Source organism: Gymnodraco acuticeps, unplaced genomic scaffold (genome assembly GCF_902827175.1).
Source record: "Gymnodraco acuticeps unplaced genomic scaffold, fGymAcu1.1, whole genome shotgun sequence".
In the NCBI taxonomy this organism is placed as follows: Eukaryota; Metazoa; Chordata; class Actinopteri; order Perciformes; family Bathydraconidae; genus Gymnodraco; species Gymnodraco acuticeps.
The window spans coordinates 685,694-699,097 of record NW_022990701.1 but is presented as its reverse complement, the minus strand read 5'-3'; the positions used below and the strand labels follow the sequence as shown (position 1 = coordinate 699,097).

The 13,404-nt window shown below is 39.8% G+C and overlaps 1 protein-coding gene across 1 annotated transcript in view; it reads left to right on the top strand.

Moving 5' to 3' along the window:
• The window catches only part of inpp4b (inositol polyphosphate-4-phosphatase type II B), a 318,245-nt gene that overhangs the window by 48,899 nt on the left and 255,942 nt on the right, over nucleotides 1–13,404 (top strand). The window lies entirely within an intron of this gene.

Here is a 13,404-nt window from a genome sequence, read left to right as displayed (position 1 = left end):
TAGCGAGTGAGGTTAATCCGCTTCTATGGAAACCGACGACATGGAGCCTTGATCAATCAATAAAGATGCGGTTAATAAAACACATACACAGTGGGATATTTATGAGATTTAAAAGGCTATCTTTTCAGATGCTTCACAAAAATAGACGTGAATGGCAGTGTATCTGCTCTGTGAGTCAAACCATGGATGGACGTTAAATTGCTTTCAGTTGGGATCAGGCTGAAAAAAAACTCAGGGCAGAAATACACGCTCCAATGCAGAGAAAATGAATAAATAACAACAACATATGCTAATTTGGAAAACCAAATAGTTGTGCTCAGAGCTCTACACTGAAGTTGCTGTTGTCCGTGATAGCCCCTCTCCCAAGGCAGGCTTGTCTTGATGGTGGGCCCTTGAAGTGTGAAAGAGAACTACAGGCCATCAGCGAGAACATTGCAGTTGCCACCCACACAACATCAGTTTGGGGCTGACAATAGGATTTCTTGGAAGAAAGCATAGAATTTAAGAATCTGTGCTTAAATTAAAAAGTTTGTGAAGAGAAATGTGGCGCTGCGGCTGACCCTCGGTACAGAGATCAATAAAAGAATGAAAAATAAATTGGGTTTAGAATTATGTCATGTATGTTTCAATGACATTCATATAATAAATGGTCATCAATTATGTCTTTGGCTGTTTTCCAAATAACATTCTTCTTTTTGTTTTTTACTTTAAGTGATGAAGCTCCCTTTACAGAGTATGTATAATAGAGAACCGCACGTCCTAAAACCCGGAAGTAAGTTGGCATGTTTACCACGTCCGGTTCCTTCCACAAAAAGCAATGCAATTTCTCCATAGGATTTTGGAAAATAGCTCCAAATAAGGTCTGTGTTTGACACAAATTGAAGAGACAGATTACATTTTGTTCTACGACATTAAATCCATCAGCAGTGACCCCGCTGGTGATTTTTGAAGAGTTTACGTGTCTGAAAAACGATGGTTGTTAACAAGTGGCTGAATAAGACTACAGAAATTGTCGAGGCCATTGTACGTCATTACACCGAACACGTAAAACACTCCCGCTAAGCTTGTTTGCCCTGTTCTGCTTGAAAGCAAGTACCTGCCTCCTGCAAACTGTTCAAACAAACGCTTTAACTTGTACCATTTAGAATCTGTGTGTTTGAATATGGATCTTAAGTTGGCGTGACGTTGAAGCAGCGACCCTGCTGTAGTTCGTTTATAGCATAACGTTAGCATTTTTCTTCTGGCGACTAGATTTATGATTAGAAAATTATAAAAGTAGGATAGACGTGTGGAGATTATCCGGCTGAACAAAACGTGATCCGTCTCTTAAATGTGTGTCAACCACAGACCTTATTTCGAGCTATTTTCTAAAATCCTATGGAGAAATTGCATTGCGTTTTTGACGAAGGAACCGGAAGGAGTTTACTTCGGTTCTCTATTGCAGTGGTTCCCAAACGGTGTGCCGCGGCACACTGGTGTGCCGTGAGGCAAATCCGGGTGTGCCGTGGGATTTTGTGACAACCATACGTTATTATTGCAATATACAACTACACAAAAATAATAATTGTTTTATTTACTATATCAGTACTTTGTAGGTTTAGATGTACGTAATCTGCGCGACTTGTGCGTCCACATCTCCACGTGCAGTGCTGCATAAACATGGCTGAGTCAGCGATAACTTTCGAGGGGTGGAGGTAATTATTATTTTAATAATAATTTTGAGTTCGTCCGAAGAATAGACAGGAATGTGACGGTGAGGTGCAAACTGTCCAGGCCAGAAGCTCAACACACACCTGCAAAGAACACATGCTAAGGTGAAGCTACCGCACACGCTATTTGTTGTTTGTTTATATCACGTAGCCTGTTCTTCTTCTCTGTCTTCCGGTTTTGTTGCCTGTTTTGAATGACAAATACACACTACCGCCGTCTGCTGGTAAGGAAAGTTATTGCCACTCACGCATGCGCAGTTCGTACGTGCTCGGCGAGTAAAGCAACGTGTAAAGTAACGAGTTACTTTATGTAGATAGTAACGAGGTAGTGTAATATATTGCTTTTTTTTAAAGTAATATGTAATATATTACTTTTTTTAAAGTAATATGTAATATATTACATTTTTTTAGTAACAACCCCATCTCTGGAGTTGGCGTTCTCTACTCTGATTTACATAAAGAACAACAGGAGGTCACGGCTCTCTGAACAGGACTTGCGAGTGGCCCTCTCCTCAGTGCCACCAAGGATTAAAAAAATCTGCGCGCCCCGACAGGCACATGTATCTCACTAATTTGTAAATCGGCAAAATATTTACAATAGCACATGTTTCAATGCTGATTGCTGAAATGTTACATTTATAATTTGTAGTTCAGGACCATGGACAATGCAGCTTCCTTGCATTGACAGTGTTCTGTGCTGAATTCTGCTGAGTTTCCTTTGCCTCATTTTTAATGTTGTGACCTGTCTGGTTTAAATGAGTGTGTCGCTGCTTTGATGAAGCCTAATTTGATAAAGTTTCAAATTAATTTCTGAAATATTTCATGAGTAATATAGTTGTCTTTGTCACATTTTATTTGGCATTAGTAAATCATTATGCACATTTACAGATATTTTACATGATATGAGTGATAACACGTGTTATAAGGGCTATTTTGCACAATAGGTGTGCCTTGAGATTTTTACTTGTCCTTTGGTGTGCCTTGGGCACAAAAAGTTTGGGAACCACTGCTCTATTGCATGCAGAATGCATTCTATTGAGACATACTACTTTGTCAAAGCATTGCACCTTGAATTGTACCCTTTTGCTCATATATTCCATGTGTATAGCAAATAACTGCGGGTCACCATAGGCAGAAAGCATGCTGGCTTACATACCGTGAAATGCTCTTCGAAAGAAGGACATCCTGGATTTTTTGGAATACTTCATTAGACATAAAGATGTATTTTCTGTTATTACAGTACTTTGCCCCACCAAATACCTAAAACTCAACAGATGTTTGGGATGAGAAAGGAATAGACACATCATAACACATCCTGTTTTAATGTGGGAGGTCTGGAGATATTTGAGATCTGACGCAGGACTTTACTTGAGCTAGTTCCTAATCTCATTCAGTCTAACCTGTTTGGATGGTGTCCCGTTGTATAGCTGCAGGTCTTGGGGTTTATCAATATGTCAGACACGGTGGCGAACAGTGTCTATCACACCCCCCCCCCCCCCCCCCCCCCGGCGTTATAATGTCCGTCTTTTCACTGAATTGTCGTCTTGAAAAGGGTACTCACAACGATTCCGCAACAACTTCATCTTCACCTGTTGCACTTGTTATTTCAACGTTAAAAACAATAAAACGGCATGAATTGCTTCGTCGCATTCGTCTAGAATTCTAGATCCTCTGTCTCGAGCCAGTTAACTAGCGGGCCTTCTAGAATACCCTGGAACCGAGGGGAACTCTGAAAGAATACGCCCATTGGCTACAAATCAATATATGATTGGTTGATCAAACTGTCAGTCCAAACGTACGCTCTCATTCAGTTTAACGGCCAGGGCATTATATCAAGGATGTGGAATACCTTGTTTGAAGGATATTCTACCCAGAGACCCAGAACAAGATCTGATTGGTTGCTTTCTTTTCTAACACAAAACCACTGAAATGCGTAGTGCATGGTCCGAGAAGGACAAACAACTCAACGTAACACTGTAATATTACAGATAAACAACACAGATACGATTCTCATTTATTCATTTTATATACATTTTATTTATATAATTAAATCGATTTTTTGTTTGTTTTATCCGAGTGTTCCAGGGTATTCTCTGAATACCTTGAAGGCCCTGACGGTTCGCCACTGGTCAAACACCACAATGGTCCAAGCTTGCTTGCTGTCGGAACTGACCACGCGTTATTATCAAGCAGAACAAGCATCCGATAAGAGTATGTTAACTGCAGAGTGCAGGTCAAAATGCCATTTATTGCTGCTCTTTTCAACTGTGGCTGCTCTTGAAATGCTGTTGTATCAAGCAGCTGCCAGGATTGATGTTCTGTCTCTATTTTGGTCTGTTCAGGTGGACCGCATTGTGAATCGGATCAATTTGGAGTGAGAACAAATGGCTGAAAGTTCCTGTCTCATTGGGTCTTAAAAAAAGAAGAAGATAGATAAATATGTGTAACACTTCAGTCGTCTTGTTTAGGTGATATGTGGAGGAAGAATAGGTAGTCTCATATTGATTTATAATCCCTTATAGTTAAAGTACTACATCGATAGATTTGTAATACAGTTCCACCAAACATTACTATAGCTCTCTTTCTTTCTTTGTTTTATTCTCTGAAGCCCACTCTTTCGTTTTCTGTGATATCTGGTACACAGACGGCAGGCCCACCTGTTATCACAGCCAGGCATTAGAAACATGTTGTTTTTACGCAGCAGCTCCTATCTTTGACAGTCTCAGCCAGGCTTAATTAATTGTGTCCCTTGAGACAGCTCCAGGCCTCCTCCTCTCTGTCCTCCAGCCCACAGCGGAGTCTTCTTCGGGCCTTTTGTAGTCCCGCTGTTGAGTTTCTGTTTCCCACAGCAGCCACAGGCACACGCGTCGGTGCCTGTTTCCGGGGGAATGTGGGATACTTTGTTGCAGGTGCCTCACTACATCCTTATCCATGTCCCCACCTTGATGCATGGCACCCGATGGGGTCTTATACTCCTTTTCAACTCACTATGTCAGGCATCCTCAAACTACGGACTCTGGTCCGGATCCGGACCGAACCACCACTGTCTCCGGACTCTGAGCAAATTATACTTTTCATATGTATTATCTCTCTGTATTATATGTGAGACATCGCCACAACGCATTCGCAACGAGTCAAAATTCTCCGCTATGTCCACTGCAAACAGCACTCTGCATGTCTGACTGTTCCACTGTGTTCCACCTGTGTGTGTCAACGCTTTGGTCCAATCACATTCAGCATCCAGTCAGCGTTTTTTTCCCCCAAACAATCTGCGAATCAGAGGCACAGTAGGGCGGGTCTTCGCGGACTGCGGGTGGGAAAAATGTGTGTGTCTCTTTCAACCTGTCTAAGTCAGAGCGAGAATTAAAAAAAAAAAATTCAGAGCGAGAGTTAACAGCTCATCTAGTTCCATCTGTACTGTAGCTAGTAGCCTAGTTTCACCTACCGGGGTGGCAACTGACACCCTAAAAATAGGCCTTGCCACCCCAGCTGCCACCCCAGTTGGCAGCTTTGTTTTGAAAGAAAAGTTGTGGCTCATCGGACATTTATGAGAGAAAGTCTCTAATGTCCGAGTGCAAGTGAATGCAGCACAAGATGCACGTCATGTAACCCCTCCCCCGGTCCTGGCGCGAGCGTGGACATATGATTGGCGGCGATTTCATTTTGAACTGGACGGCGCAAAACGAGAAGCATTCGGACCCAAGCGCTGAAGGAATGAGGTATTTGCGGTCTACAATGACAGAGAAGAGACTGTGGCTGTACTCAGCATTGAATCAAAACGCACTGAAGCTGTTGATCTTAATACGTTTGTGAGGCGTTTTGCTGAACAAAATGGTAATCGCCGCATTCAGCTGTAATAGACATGCCAACTTGATGCTCTGCTCACGGATGAGCATACACAACTATTAAGATGATGACCTTACGTGTGTAAATATATTTTTTTCTTTGAGGGGGTCTGCCCCCAAAAAACAGTTTTAAGTCCTGAGAAAGTCAAATCAGACGTTGTGTAAAACTACACTGCCCAGCCAAAAAAAAGTAACCACTTTGATTGAACTAGGCCAGTAGGTAAGGACTTTCCACTGGATAATAACTGCAGTATAAAAGAATGCATGACTGAAGTGATGGAGACCATGTTTGAAGGCAAACAAAAAGAGGAAATAACAGGTAAAATCAAGCAAATCCCCCTCTCAGATTCCACAGCAACCAGAAGAACATAAATACTGGCTGGTGATTTGATTCATCAGCTTTGTGATGGAATAAAAAATGCACAGTGCATTTCCTTAGCTGTGGGTGAGTCCACTGACACCACTGACAATGCTCAGTTGCTGGTGTTTGTGAGTTGTTATGATGAGGCAAAGGGGGAGTTTGTTGAAGATGTGTTGGGCCTGACGAACCTCAGTGGACGCACAAGGGGGAATACATTTATAAAGCAATAATGGGAATGCTGAATGAAAGAGGGTGCAGCTACCTTTATTCATAACTGTGCAGCTCTTACACTGCGACTCTGAGGGGTCAAGCACAGACACAATAACAATGAAAACTGCTGCATACAGATTATTTTTGTTTTTGCAACCTCGTGTTAAGAATCTTGTTGCAATTGTTTAAAAGTTTGAATGACCGTAATAAACGGACCTTTGTCTTATTGAAACATTTATTTTGGACCTTTAAGATTTGTATTTGAGTACCCCTGCACTATGTGGTCTGCAGCACTGACATGTCTAAGTCGATGGAAATCACTCTTCAAGGGCTGCGAAAGCCCTTAGAGATGAAGCCATTTTCTTTCATGAGAAATCCGCCTGTCAGTGTCACAGACAGTCAGTCGGAGAGCAAAGGAGGTTTTAATGTTTGAAACGCAGAGCCTTCAAAGGAGAACGCTGGAGAGGGTTGAGGGTTCAACCAATACTTTACTGACCACCCAGACTTCAAAAGAGGGACCAGGATGAGCTATGATAATATTATTTCCTCCTTTTCAGCATTTAAATGTATTCAAGTACAAAATCACAGTATTCATTTAGTTTGATTGGTTTGCATGTTCCAGAATTTAAAGGACAAGGAGATCTGACATTCACATTATTTTCAGATGTTTGAATTGTAAAGAAGACTGAAGATGTATTTGTTGTTTCTCTGTCACTCTTTTATTCTCTCCCTCTCTGTCTTGATCTATAAAAAACCTTCATACATTTACTGATTTATATGACACCGTTTTGAAGTGCTTGTACTTCGCTTGGGTAATATTGTTTTTTGAAACAAAAACAAACCACACATCAATCCCATCACTCCCCTCCACATATTCATACCGCCATCACATTCACCCTGCTTCTCTAACTTCTTCAACTGTGCCACTAACCTTTCTGCATAAAGCATTATAATCCAGGAAAATATATAGTTAATAAAATAATTTAAGGGCTCAAAATGAAAAACAACAAATATCTCTAAGAAATACAAGTGGCACAGTTAATCTGAGAGCTGCAGACTCCCTGTCTGTAAAGGAAGGAAAGCCAAGGTGGCAGCAGTCGTTCTCTGCGTCTGACGGCCCATCTGTCAGTGAGTTGTGGACACAGCAGTCGCAGTGTACTGTTTGAGGAGAATGTGGAGGAATTAGTCCACTTGTAGTCTGACTCACAGGATGTAGACTATGCCGATACATTTGCCTTTGGCTCCTTATTTTAGACATATTTCATGTCCACTTCTGCTATTTGTGCTTTCTGTTATCTACATCCTGTGCTTAACACCACACAAGACGGTTGTGATAGGTCGGAGAAATACAAAATGAGTTTCTCTTCTCCCTTGGTGCAGAATTTAGATCTGGCTATGCAAGACAAGATGACCTCCAATATTTAAACGTTTATGCTGTTATGTAGTGGGACTGCTCCAAATGAAAAGAGAGAGGTGTTTATATTTCTGGTAGCAAAGACGCTTCATGAACAGTTATTCTAATGGAGACCTTTTTTGACATTCACTGCTTTTTAGTTGTTCTACTTATGATCAGAGGGTATAAGCTGAAATAACTTTTTTAAATATTGCTGAACTCCATTGAGAATCAAGGCAGTTCTTCGCAGTATGATGCTTTTTAGCAATATCAGCTAATACTTTTGTTTGTTGGCCCACATTTACACTTAAGCTGATATTAGAGTGCCTCTTTTGGTGTCAATGTGTGTTTTCCGTTACCTAGTAACTATTAATAATTGTTCAAATGATTAGTGTGGTCCTTCCATGATTCCAACATGATTTCCTCACTAGGGATAATCTCATAATCTATTCAATTTCTCACACTATGCAGCGGCTTGTTTGACAGTGAGCACGACTAAAGCTGCCTCCAGAGATGTAGCTTTTGAAGCATCATTGATATTTAGAAACATTGCACCTCAGTAGTGTTTGCAGGGGGATGTTTGGCGTAGTTCCTGTTAATATTGTGCTACCTGAATGTTTTTGAGTGGCACTATTGCAGTCTTCCACCCTAAGTGCAGCAGCTGGTCGCTTGCAAGCAATCAATGGAAAGATGTGGCTGGCTGAGTGCCACAAGCAACTGGCTGGCCACTTCATGAAGGAAGAAATCAGTGAACCTGGAAACTCTCACACACACTGTGTGGAAAGCCCATTATTCTTAGTACACAGTACAATAACTCCTTATTACCGTGCAGCATTCATATCTTCAAGTGCTCTCACAATAATAGCGTTCCAAATGTTGCCAATACTATTTTCCATCTGCCATGGATTGAAGTGTCATTTAGGCGCATATATACCAACAGACATTTATTTTGCAATATACATGAATATTGGTATAGTATTTAGCATGCTGTGCACATTTTCTGTAGTGGTAAAAGAATGTGTGGGCCAATACCTAGTCCTGTTTGCTCTCCTTGCAATTATCAATTAGACTTTATTTCCCCGGAGAACAATAACTCACTCCCTCAGTGTGCGGTGGAAGGCTCTGATCTGGCTGCTGTGTATGAACCGAGCATTAGCTCAATACTGTTGGTGCGGTGAATACAGCTCATGTGTATATCATGTTATGTGTGAAGTTTGCACACAATGGAATCCATACATGATACTATTTGTAGAGATTAATGAAAGGCAGCACAAATATCCGTTTCCTCTGATCAACCTTTTTCTGGAAATAGGTTGTAAATCCAGTGCTAACCCATGATTAAAATGCTTGTACAACTACAATCAGACAGCCAAGGTTAATTAGATGTCATAGGATATATGGTTACCTCTCCATAGTTCTTCATCTTTTTGTCCCATTAATCATACTTTTCTCTGAGCAGAGCCCCATTAAGATGACTGAGACCCTCTCTCTGATTTGAAGGGTTCCCTAAGGCCCCCTAAACAAAGCTCAAGCTCATCACTTTCTTTTGAGTGAAAAAAGTCTCTATAGATTATTTCTGTCATCAACTAACAATTGGTTTTGTGGCTTTCGACTGATTCTTTTGAAAAATGATACGGCTCAGACAATAAAACAAACCTTGAGATCCACAAGGGTACCAGTCTGATTGATATACTTGATGTTTGCAAATATGTCTTTTGTTTTTGTTTGAAAGATGTTCCCCTGTACCTGGTGATGCATGATGTTTTTCCAAAAACACATTTTCTTTTTTAATAGTGTCATGCACCCAAAAACAAATCACAACAGTAGTGGTACAAGTTAATCATTATACTATGGTGAGTTATTTTTGTGATTTCTAATTTACCAAAAACACCACAGGCCCCTTCCAGATTGTATTTGTATTTATTTATAGAAGGACCATGCATACAAAATCATTCATCTCAGCAAAGAGAAGAGATGCAATATGCCAGATTATAGGTAATAGCTAATTTCCATCTGTGGTCCTCAGGCAGGTTCATAACAATCAATAAACAAATAATAACATTGCATGATCTCTATCAGTCATATTTTAAAACCTGATTTAAGTACAGCTCAATAAATAAATACATAGTACACTTGAAATACACTTACATGATCTCGGTCACTCAAATAATTATAAAGTCTGATTTAAATACAGGTTACGAACATAATACTTAGTACACTTCAAATACACTTAAGATAAATATCTAAGATATAGTATGACAATACAGTTCAAATGAAAAAAACTCAGATTACAGTGTAATTAATGTTGGCATGACTGGTTGCTTAATATCATTTTTTTTTGCACCACAGGAAAACGAGTTAAAATCAGTACAGGTTTTAAATTCAACTGGAAGAGTATTCCAGTGCTGGATGGCCGTGTAACTTGTGTATAATGGAACATAAATGGTGAGAGGATGAATTATAATCTTCTATCACTAGCTGGCAAAACTATCAACAGCTCGATAATACACCTGCTTACGCGTCACCTTACTGAGAGTTAAACAATTATAACTACATGCAAACATAAGTGCCTTTGACTGAAAGAAGCTCTCAGTAGTCATCTGCTTCTGTCTTCTTAAAGTTTCTGATAGTTTGATTCAGTTTAACTTAACCCAATTCAATGTGCTTCATTGGACATCATTTCATATTTGCAAAGATGTCCAGCGCTTAGAATCCAACGAAAAATTTAAAATATCTTTGGTCAATTTGGCATCGTTACTGTATTCTTCCCCTGTTAACTCACAGTCCTCAGACTTCTAGCAGAGAAGCTAGGAGACACTTCTGCTTTCTTATATCAGCCTACAGTCTCATTTGGGGCATGTCCTCAGTGGTGGTCAATTTGTGTTGACATACATGTAAGGACCGTTATTGATAACAGCAACAATGAATTCAAATTCAATTCAAAACCTTTATTTATCCAGGTAAAATCCCATTGAGATCAATGATCTCTTTTTCAAGGGAGACCTGCAGCAGTAGGTTCCACAAGAAGACATAAACAACAGAACAACAAAAGGACATCATACAACAAAATGTACAGGGATTACAATTTACATATTTAACCACAAGTACAGGTACCAACAGCATCTGATTTTGTAGCATCCAAATGCTGTTGGTAAAGCATAATACATAAAAGGATTGTCATGAAAAACACTTTCATCCACAATATAGACAGTACTTCCTAATGGACTTGTTCCTGGTAAATTGTACAGTAAACCTGAGAAGATGCTAGAAAACATTTTCATGTGTTCAGGATGGGCAAACCTTTCAACTTATTTCTGGAACTCAGGTTGAAAGTTGAACGAATTCCTCAAAGAAACACATTCTCTTTACAGTCAGCTCTTTAACACTGCACTGATTCATCCTCAGCTTTGAACTAAGTTTGCCTAGCTGTGTGTTACTCTTTGATCTTTATCTGTTTAAAGTGAATACGTTAAAATACAACGTTCTTCGAAAAGGAACTAGACAGAGAGAGAAGCAGGACACTTCATTTTGATAAGGGGCCTAATACCTGCACATGTCTGCAGAGCCACCAGCTCTTCGATGACAGGGAACGTATTGAGCCTTTGTGCAACCATCTTTAATAGTGTGACAACCTGTGTGTTAGGTCGGTATCTTAGGGTACCATTTGTTGAGTTTAGTACTAGGTCTTGCATTTAATAACTTGTTACAAAAGAGGTGAAAGAGAGAAAACCCACAAGTCCAAATGAAATAACACAAAGGTAGACCAAGCGAGAGTCATTCAAATGTATTTTAGGCTCCATTATAGACATCCAAGCAGAGAGATGGATTTTATGTAAGCCCGACAACACTTATGGCAGCTGGAAGGTTTCGGAGTGTGACCATATGTAAACTCCTCTCAGCTAATGTTTACAATTACAGTGGTGGCAAATTGGAGATTGGTGGCCAGTTTGCATATCAAACGACTCTGAGGAGGAACTCTTTGGCTTCAGTGCACTGGGATGTGTTTTCTCAGCAAACAACAGTGTAATTGGGGAAATCATTTTCCAGCTGCTGTGGATTTGCAGGCAGAAGATGTGTGTGTGTGTGGATTTACATTATTCAGTACGAGGCTCCTAAATAATTAAAACCAGCCAAGGGGAAATTAATGGACCCAACTTTTAACTGGGCTTTGTCATGATAAGACCACACAGTCTCTTTAACAGACCTGTCAGGATTTCCTGCATGTGACAGTTGCCATTCTGTGTGACGTGTAATTGATCCTTGTGGAGATTGCCTGCAGAGAGCTTCTCACAAAGTGCAGGAAGTATTGACAACATGTTGGGGAGACTCCGATGGAAGTACACATGCTATTGAACAGGAAAGGCTTCCTTTGGGGCAATCTGGATTCTCGATCAATGATATGGGATGGGCTGGAATAAATGGGTTGTAGCCCCTAAAGCTTCCCAACTAACTCATGTCATGAGAAGGTGTAGGCTACACCTCTCCAAACCATTTTTGGAGGTTTAGATTGGATCCAACTTTATTGTCATTGCACAAGTACTCAGAAAAAGTAAAGTAAAAGTACCAGTAGTGCAAACGAAGCAGTATATATATATATATATATATATATATAATAAAATACATATATATAATAAAATACATATATATATATATAAATTATTAATATATATATAATAAAATACAAGTTTTAAACATATGACGATATCAAAAAGTTAAAGTTCATACAGTATTAACAGCATATATGGGTATAAACATGGGTCTCAATGAATAGTAAACTATGTAGGTAAAAGCACTAATGGGTAAATGTTTTTAAATGGATGATGGTCATTGGTGCTTATTGATGTCGTGTGCGAGACGGAGACAAAAAGAGAGTGTCTAAGAAATAAAGAAAGAAAGAACTCCAGAACAAGAGTGCTTATAAAGGTTAGACAAAGTTTCATTTTCTCTAGATTCACTCCTCAAAGGGCTGTTCAATTTGCTTTCCAATATTTACTGCTCATACTGACTTTGGAGGAAGAAGAAAAACTGCACACTTTTCCAACCAAGTGTAAGAAACCTACAGGTACTTCCTCTCCACTTCCTCCCCTCTCATCTTCTCCCCCCTTGAGTCTCCCTGTGGCGGAGGAGTCATTAGGCGGTGGGCAGAGGCACTTTGTCAAAGGGCCACACAGTCCCCTGGCCTTCAGCTGGACCTGCACTGTTGTTCTGACAGCAAAGCAAGGGTACAACAAAGGATGGAACAAGGTGAGAGGAAGTGAGTTGGGGATAGAAAAGTGAAAGGGGAGAAATAGATATCAGTGGTTAGGGGACATTGGTAATGAGAGAACTAATCGCAGAGGACATGGCGGGATGGATTGTTTTGCATTCCCAACTATTGTCTGTCATTGGGATCTACCTTGTCTATCATTTGAGGAGCTTTAGTTTGTATCCATTATAAATCATAGTTGCAGATAACCTTGACCTTTCTATTCGGAGGTAATTACCCTACTCGTGTTGTCTAGGATATTGTTATCCATTAGAGTTATGGAATTAAAACAAAAGTGTTTTACTAAGTGTTATTCGCTAAGATGAATTAACTGCATGTATTTTGTTAGAGCTCTTTTTTGTTTTATTCCATCACTGTAACATTTTGTCACAAAGTATAAAATGTTTGGTTTAATCCGATTATAACCTGTATTTTTTATGAACCCTAAAATCAGGCTTGAGTTTCATATACATTATAGGTGCTAGTGCTTGATATTTTACCGAACACTGCTTCGTGAAAAGCACATTTTGGATATAGAATAAAGCATAAATGCTTGATAGAAACTGCAGGAGCACAGTATGCAGCCACACAGGAAACATTTCAGCAGCACATACAGTAGAAAGACTAGCTGCCTCTGTATC